This window comes from Mandrillus leucophaeus, unplaced genomic scaffold, assembly GCF_000951045.1.
Source record: "Mandrillus leucophaeus isolate KB7577 unplaced genomic scaffold, Mleu.le_1.0 Scaffold1242, whole genome shotgun sequence".
Classification (NCBI taxonomy): domain Eukaryota; kingdom Metazoa; phylum Chordata; class Mammalia; order Primates; family Cercopithecidae; genus Mandrillus; species Mandrillus leucophaeus.
Window position 1 is genome coordinate 422,263 of NW_012100788.1, and position 9,615 is coordinate 431,877.

Below are 9,615 nucleotides of genomic sequence, written 5' to 3' on the forward strand. Positions count from 1 at the left end.
CATTGTGGAAGACAGTATGGCGATTCCTCAAGGATCTAGAACTAGAAATACCATTTGACCCAGCCATCCCATTACTGGGTATATACCCAAAGGATTATCAATCATGCTGCTATAAAGACACATGCACACGTATGTTTATTGCGGCACTATTTACAATAGCAAAGACTTGGAACTGACCCATATGTCCATCAATGATAGACTGGATTAAGAAAATGTGGCACATATACACCATGGAATACTATCAGCCATAAAAAAGAATGAGTTCATGTCCTTTGTAGGGACATGGATGAAGCTGGAAACCATCATTCTGAGCAAACTACTGAAAGGACAGAAAACCAAACACCGCATGTTCTCACTCATAGGTGGGAATTTAACAATGAGAACACCTGGACACCAGGTGGGGAACATCACACACTAAGGCCTGTCGTGGGGTGGGGAGAGGGGGGAGGGATAGCATTAGGAGATATACTTAATGTAAATGATGAGTTAATGGGTGCAGTACACCAACATGGCACGTGTATACATATGTAACAAACCTGCACATTGTGCATATGTACCCTAGAACTTAAAGTATAATAATAATTAAAAAAAAATGGATTTTGAATCTTGACATAGTTTATAAAACAGGAGTTCTGGGTCTGCACTGTCCTTGGCTTGTGAAATTCTCATAGCACTGTGCTGATCAGCAAAGGGCCCATAATTCTTCTTGGTTTCTGATTCTTAAGAAAGTGAAAAAATCAGGGATGGAGGCAAGACTTGGCACTGGACTATAAATTTGAAAACATTCTATATATCAGGGAATTGAGGCAGCCTAAGTTCTAGGATTGGAAACGTAGGGTACTTGACTGATTGAAGAGTAAGGGTTGATAGAATTGTGTGTTAGGGATTTTAAAACTATCACTGTAAAGTGGTTGCAACTGGACTCAGTTCAAGGCTTCAGATGTCAAAAGAAAAACTGGAGGTAAGCTTGGATCATTAGACTGCAAAGCACTTTGCTGCTCAGGGATTGAGAATCAAAATTGCCCTTTGCTAAGGATATTGTCCTGAATATCAGAGTCCATTTTTCCAAAGCGTGGCTCTGATAATGCTGTGCACATGACTATCTCATTCTATTTTATGAAATGCCCATATTTCCATTGTAAGGTACTGAAAGAAAAATGTGAAAAAGCAATAAGAATACTTGAAAGATAGAAACAGATTATGAACCTCCTGATGTGAACTCTTTTGAGGTGGCTATTCTCAATAGGCCCTGACCCAAATTCTCAGCCCCAAGATGAAGCTCAAAATTACCTAAAGAATTGATGAAAAGCAAACATTTTCTGTGGTCCCACCTTGACAACTGTGTTTTTTTTTTTTTTTTTTTTTTTTTTTACAAAGGGAAGGGAATAACTTTTATTGAGCTTCAGATGAATGTCAGTTCATTCCATACACATACATTATTGCTTCTTGCCCTAGAAGCAAATTATTGCTTTTGCATATTTGGGAAACAGAGACTTACTAAACTTCTTAGGAGATGCAGTAATGAAATAAAGCTTCCTTGCCCTTCCAGCTGGATTTTAGTCACTGGAAAGCTATTTTTTAACACATTAATCTTATAACTGGTCATTTACCGAACCTGTTTGTTGCAACTGTTTAGGGGAAGCTATAATGTGATGGGAGTCTGGACGTTTCTTTGTTTGGTATAGATATCAAAACTCAATTACTTGAAATGAAAGGCCACAAATAAATGTCTTCATGCAGACAGGGGTCTTCCAGGATCATTTGGGCTTGAGGATCCACAAATTAAAATTTGATGGGGAAGGAAGGAATGGAATATTTTTGTCCCCTCCTGAGGGTACTGTTACTTTTATTTTACTCTCAGAGCTCAGTATGACCATTATTATTATATCTCAACAGGTCACCAAAGGGGCAAAGTGCTAATCAGTTCATCCCTCAGTCTATTGTGCAGTGCCTGTTATGTAGAAAGTGCCTCATCAATTATGTGTTGAGTACACAAACAAACAAACAAACAAAAAATACATGTCAAGGAACAATGCAGTGTTGGATGGCATAGAGCCTGTGCTGGTGTTTGACGTGGCAAACAGTTTATGCACCAGAGATTGAGGACAGGATGGACCATTGGTTAAAGTTCATAAGGCACTTCAAGATCATAATGAGTCTGGGCTGTGTCTGGGAGTCAAGATCTGAGAGCATCTTCTTAAGTTATGACTGAGAGGTGCTCCATCTGGGATTTTGGTAAGACTTGTATACTGTATCCTGGAAATTCCAAAGCCCTCAATGAGGTGGTGAGAGTGCGTGACAGGGTTGGGACTATGGGAGAAGCACCAGGCTTTATTGATTGTTGGTTGTAACTGGAACAGGCCCTGGCTAGGGGTAGGGAAGCATTCCATGCTCATTTCTTGCAATTTGAAGCAATTCTATGATAAGCCTTAAGGTTCAACAGGACCAGAGGCCAGAGGAATTTTACCTATTGGGAATAATGGTTACTTTGGAACTTGACTTGGAGACACAAACATCATTAGAGCTTAGAGAGTTGAGGCAAACGGATTCTTGCCATTCAGATGTCAATTAATATTTTTAATTTGTAACTCTTTGAAACTGTGCTTTATCTCCTCACCAATAATATTTTTTAAATGAGTCACTAAGTATTTTTTGTTTGTTTTTAAAACAGCAATAGAAAATAAATTAAGAGAATAAAAGGAGTCTGAAGTAAATGCCTTTGAAAACCTGAATTAAACAAATGATTATCTAGAAAAATCTTAACACTCGAGAGTTAAAAATTCTCAGTAAACAAATTGCCTGGAATAATTTGTGGGATTTATTAAAGATCTAACTTCTCCTATCCACCAACATACCCCACTCCCTTCAAGGTTTTAGCATTTTTCAAACTGGAATCTGTTTATCTGTCATCACTTCTGCTGGAAACTGAACTCCTTCCAGAGAGAAGAAAGGAGTTTATGTAGTGAGAGAGGGGCAAGCTACAAGTTCAACTCGTTATCTTTAACCAGCACACTACTGCAGGTGAGTTATACAATTGTCTCACTGAATGAAGGCAGGTGTTGGGGGTCTTTCCCAACCAGAAAGTTGTTAGTGCAGGACCTGATGCTATCTTTTGCTTGGATAAATTTCTTCAGCCACCTATGTGAAGGCCCAAGTGGTTTCCATTTTGACAACCACAATCCCATGTTACACACCTTCAACTGGCTAAATAAAAACTTATGTTGTGACTAATAGCTTCTAGCAGGGTGAATGTCCAAGGCTTTGCAAGACTGCTAGGGGGTTTCCTATGAAACAATGCTTTACTAGTTCCAAGAATGTTAGACCTGCATGAAACCTTTGGAGATCATATAGTATAATACTGTCTCCCCACAACCCTAGTTCTCTCATATTACAAGTGAGAAAACCAAGACTTCGGGGAGTGAAGTGAAATGCCTGAGGTCAAAGGGTATGAGAGTCGAAGCCTTAGGACTCAAACCAAGACTCCTCATTCCCATTCTATTGCTTTTTCCAGCCACAGCTTCTGACGCTAATAGTCTAGGTCCGCTGGTCAGTTACAACAGCATAGTGAGAAGAGGAGTGGGGATTGGGACCTTTGCCTTGAAAGCAATAAAAAAGTGGAGCTTAGAATATACAAGACAAGTTGTCTGGGCTGGTTTCAGCCTTTGTTGTAAAAAGACCTTCATACCACTGCCATCTCTGGTCTGACCCCAGGTTTCTTTAACTGTATAGGTGGTAGGAAAACTCACATCATAGCATGATTTATCTTGAAGACAAGTTTCATTTGCTCTATAGTTTTAAAGATTTTGAAAATGAATGCCTGGGCAGTCAACCACAGTGCTCACCACTCCCTAATGTCTCATACCAGGCCAACCTGAAGAGTAAAGAGTGTGACTGTGTTGGCAGGCATCAGCTATATGTGTTCTTGTGCTTCCATGTATGTATATATCCTGATATTTGTGCATAAAACCTGCATCTAACACCATATTAGGCTCCCAAAATAGGCTCCCACAAACTTGCATATGGTTTTAGGAGAATGTTTCCCTCTACACATGTAATCATACAATTACCTGTGTGCAAGGTTATGAATAAAAAATGTCTGTATGTATCTGTAAGTGTGAAAGTTAGCTGCTGGTTGGTTTTTGGCAGACAATTGTCATGATTTCACTAAGGTTGTTCATGTAGGTAAGTGTTAAGGGTGGAACCCTCCAATGCATGGCTGTCCCTGCCTCTGGAGACCAGGCTCTTGAGCAGAGTGTCTCAACCAGTCAGATCTTTCCTCACCACACCACTCCCTTTGGACAATGTGTGCAATAAGACTTGCCCTGCCTCTGGATTTCAGGGGAGCACAACTGTCAGCACCGGGTCCATGGTAGTCCCTTTTCCTTCTCTGCTTGTTGTGTTCAGGAAACTGCAAGATTGCTAGTGTAGTTGGAGACTTGTGCAGGAAAGATACCATAACAGGAGATGAGATTAAAGAGTGAATGTGATATAATGTTTGGCAGGTCATAGGGTGTGTGCAACAGGAAACCACTGTAGGGTTCTAAGCAGAGAAGTGACATAATTTTGCATAAAAGTCCATTCTGGTGCATCAAAGAGAGACTATAAGGGGGCAAGGCAGTAACAGAGGGTCCAGTTAAAAGCTATGATGATAACAGAGGTGAAAGAGGGTTACCAGTGTGATACATGTGAAGGGGAATGAGAAGTGTGAGGGGTCCCAGTCCCTTTTGAAAGTAGAAATGACAGTATCCATGAATGTGGTATGAGAGTGAGAGGAATCCAAAGATGTTTCCAAAGGTTTTGGACTGAGCAAGGGAAAGGATAGAGTTGACATTTCCTGGGATGGGAAGAATTATGGGAGGAATGGATTTGAGGGAAAGGGAATCAGGGACTTAGTTCTGTATCATGAATTTGAATTTAAGATGACTTTCAGAGATCCAGGTGGTGATGTGGAGTATGCATGAAACATGAGCCTGGAGTCCAGAGAGAGGACTGACCTTGAAACATTAATGTGTGATTCCTTTATTTGCAGGTAAAATCAAAACATAGGTAGAACTGTGTATGATTCTTAGAAAGTGAGCACAGGTGAAGATAACATTTCTGAGAAGCCAACTCTAGAGCACTGCAATGCAAAAAGTTCAAAGCAGTGAGGAGTAACTAGCCATGACTCTGAAAAATAGCAGACACTGAAGCAGAAGCACAGTCAAGAGACAGAACTGTCCTGTAAATTAAGTGAGGAAAGTATTACAAGGAGGAGGAAGTGATCAATTGTGTCAAATTTTACTTTTCAGTCAAGTAAGACCAGAACTGAGAAATAATCACTAGGTTTAACAATACGCAGGTTAGTTGGGGACCTTGAGAAGAGCTATTTCCATGGAGTGGTGGGGATAAAAGTTTGACTAGGGTGGGTTAAAGAAAAAAATGGGATTAGCATAAGTGAACAAATCAAGACCACATAATGATTTTTGAGGAATTTTGGTGTACAGAGATGATGCAGTAGATGGAGTGGGTTGTACAGTTAAGGTGGGGTGTTTTGTTTCTTTCTTGTTGGTTTTGTTGTTGTTGTTGCAGGGGAGACTTTGTGGAATGTTTGTGTACTGATGGGAATCATCCAGTAGATAAAGGTAAATTGATGATGTGGCAAAGAGCACGGACAGCATTGCTGGGACCATGCACTGAATAGTCAAGAAGGGGTGTAATCTAGTGGCCAACGGTAGGGATCGGTTTTCATAGGAATGTAGAGAGTTTATGCATAGTGATGAAAGGGAAAGCAGAATATCGAGTTGCGATGCATGGAGGTGAGAAGTTTTTTAAGGCCATTCCTTTACTTTCATGTTCTCAGTGTCATCAGTTGAGACTGGGTGATATGGTTTGGCTGTGTCCTTACCCAAATCTCATCTTGAATTCCCACATGTTGTGGGAGTGACCTGTTAGGAGGTAACTGAATCATGCGGGCAGGTCTTTCCTGTGCTGTTCTTCATGATAATGAATAAGTCTCACAAGATCTGATGGTTTTAAAAAGAGAAGTTTTCCTGCACAAGCTCTCTTCTCTTGTCTGCCACCACGTGAGATGTGCTTTTCATCTTCTGCTGTGATTGTGAGGCCTCCCCAGCCACATGAAACTGTAAGTTCATTAAACCTCTTTCTGTTGTAAATTGCCCAGTCTCAGGTATGTCTTTATCAGCAGCATGAGGACAGACTAATACAGTAGGCATTCCAGTAGTAAATGGAATTCTTCAAAGGATAAGGTGTGAACTGCAATGCCTAACATGGAGTGAGTAGACAGGGGAAGTGCATGAAGTTGTACTACCATATTCTTGACACTATTCTAGGCACAGGAGATGCAGTCATGGGAACACACATTTGGAGCATATATTCACTCATGGGTGTTAGTTTGATAACAAGGTGGGGTTGGAGGAAGTATCTGGTACCTGGTTCCCCTCACCGGCTTCAGGGCAAAGGATATATATTCTGGTAAAACACAGGCCTTGGCCTCCAGATAAAACAAAATTCATTCTAACTACCCCTCACCTGGAGGCACAGGGATGGAGGATGGGGAGGGGATGGTGTTGGAACACTGAGGGGCCTAGTGGTCTATTTCTCTGCAGCTGAGAGTTAAGGTATTTTGCTCCTAAGAGTCAGCCCCTCTCCAACAGATACTCCACTAACCTTTGCTGTCAAATGTCTGGCTCACCCTCCTACTCTGTCTGGCTTCTGGTTGCTATGGCAATGTGTCCAGGAACACTGCTCTCCCAGCGTAAATGAGTGGGAGCCTGCTAATGTAGACAGGGGTGCATTATGGGACCAGGGGAAAATCCTTGAAGGCAAGAATAGCCTAATACACTTAGGTACTTCAGTGACTAACAGCTTCCAAAGCCCCTCCACCAGGCATTTACACCACCACCCCCAGAAGGCAGGCGAGGTAAATTGCAAACAGGGAGCCTTAGAGCACATAGCAGAGGCTTTCATTGGTGTCATTTCCCAGAAAAATCCAGTGTGTTAGGAAATCTTCAGTTGCTCATGTTCCAAGGTAGTCTCAGTGTGCTCTCACTAGTAGTGCACTGTCTTACAGAACTGCTGAGCACCAAGCACTATGAGAACCTTAAGTATATGCTAGGTAATTTAATAGGAACTAGGGATACTCAGTGAAAATGACATGCTCACAGGTGTGGGTTTGTGGCCATGGCAGGGTTTAGCCTAAGGGAACAAGTTCTGATGTCAACCCAGACATTCATCTTTAATAGGTGACAGCCTTCCTCATTCTCACTCTAACTTTTTTCTTCCATGAAGCACACATGGGCAAAGATAAAGGTAGGGCTGAGGTTTGTGTGAAGTTCATTCTGAGGTGCTCGTTTTCCCCTTCTCTCTAGCTGAGACCCTCTTTGTCTTAACTCCATCAGTCTTGCTTAGCCACGCAAGCTTCCAGACCCATAATCAGCTTTGAGTATCAGTGTCCAGATGTACAATAGCCTAGTCTGCCTGGTGGCTGGTTTCTATGGCAATCCTGCCAAGAGCTTTTCTCCCTAAATGAAATAAAAAGAGAGAATAAAAGAAGGGCAGGTGGCTGCCCATGTGGAGAATGGAAAAGAATTAAAATTTGAATATCCTAATTAGACTAACTGATAGACTTTTGAATTTAACAGGCCACAAATACAGGCCAAGGCTGCAGGGGAACTGACTGGGAAAAGAGAGCTTCAAACAAGAAAAAAAATTAAAAGGCCTGTTTTCATTCAAGAAACTTCTATGGAGAGTTGAAAGATAAGGAAATTAGGAGTAGGACTCAGGATGAACTCAGTAATTGGTACTGCCTATTGAAAAATCCAGATTCAAATCCATCTACTTGGAGCATGTTGGTAGGGAGGTGTCCAGAATTACTTCCCTGGGAAGAGAATGGGCCTGGTGCCCCTCCCTCTGGTCTGGTGGCTGAGGGCACAAGCCAAGGTGTTGACACCCAGGTCCACAGCGCCCATGGCATCCAGGTCGGGGATAGTTTGAAGCACTCAGCTACTCTGTTGCCCACTTGTTTGCAGGTTAAGATCTGCCTCATTTTCCTCCTTTCAGCCTCTCTTCTCCAATTAACATTCTGGACTCTATAATCAGCTTAGGTGTCTAATGACTCCATCATAGCTTAAAAGGTCCTAGCTGCTGGTTGCTATGGTGATGCAGCCAGGAGCTCTGCTCACTAAGTTAAAATAAGAAAGAACCTGAGGTGGGTAGGGGACAGTGCATGGAGAGGGTCAAGATTGAAGTTGACAATAAGCTAATTACACTAATTGATAGCTTTTGCTAACTAAAATATCCATAAATACATGCCCCAGGACAAAGCTAGAGGGAGCTTACCTGGGAAAATAAAGTATCAAGCACAAAAGAAGAGGCTTTCACTATAGCCATTTCCAAGAAGCAATCCAGAGGCTAAGAAAAGGCTCTATCTGCTCAAGATCAGAGGATATGGGTCTTATGAACACACAAGCATGTTAGGGGATCAAGGTCCTCATTTGTGGCAGTCTAAGACTCCTCCATTGTCAGTCGTGGCTGCTTAGATGGGGAACTGAGGCTCAGAAGTGGAAAGGGACTAAAACTAAATCACATGCTAGCTTAGCAGCAGAGCTGTGAGTGGAGTTCAAGGCCCTGCATCACCATGTCAGAGCTCTCTCTCTGACTCCAATCGGCATCCAGATAGAGCCCAGGATGGTCAACCCCCTTCCCCCCATTTTCTAGATGAAGAACTGAATTCCAGAAAAGGGAAGAAAACTGGCCAGGGTAACACAGTTTCTTCTGAAATGAGAACACAGCTCTCCTGGCTTTTAAAGTGGATCAGGTAAATGGCCAGTCAGTCAAGAATTAGGTCAGAGACAATGGAAATAGACAAAGGAGCACCATACTTTACAGGAATTCTACACAATTTATAAGCCAGGGTAAAAAAAGATTCTCAGTGATTCTAAGTGATGGGAAGAAATGGGTGCCATTAAAAGAGAGAGAGGGGAAAAGGAACAAAGAAGAAAAAGGGACACAGAAAAACTCCCCTGTATATGACTGTTATTTTCTTTGGAAAGAGTCCCTTCCTTGAGCAACAGGTGGAAATAAGATTCACAGGTTTTCCTCCCAGAATATTTTGCTACAGAACCTAGGGGAGTGTGATGCTAATTTGCAGGTTTCTGAGCAGCCTCTCATCAGTGTGTAGATTTAAAAAAAAAATAGTGCATCAGAGTGAAGAAATGACATCCCTAATATCAGACCTTGCGTTAGTGGTCAAAGCTGTTAGTGGATCCCAGCCCTTATGATGACCTTGGCAGGGCTCTTCTAGCAGGAGTGTAGGCAGCAGGAAGAGCACTCTCTATGTGCCTGGCACTTCCATGCGGAGATTATGATTACACCTGGGAGTCAGGGGACATGATGAGAGAGAGGCATCCCCCATGCACTTTCCTGAAAGGACCTGGTTCCCCTTCCTCTGGCCTGTGGGCAAAGGATACATGGCTTCGGCCAGTAAGACTTTAAAGTGCAGCGGGAGAAAATAGTAACTGTGGTCAGTATTGACATAGAAAGAGTTAAAAGGAACCGCTCCCTCCCGCCGTCGGCTGACGTGGAGGGCCGGAGGTGGTTGCCGGGGCGACGGCGGCT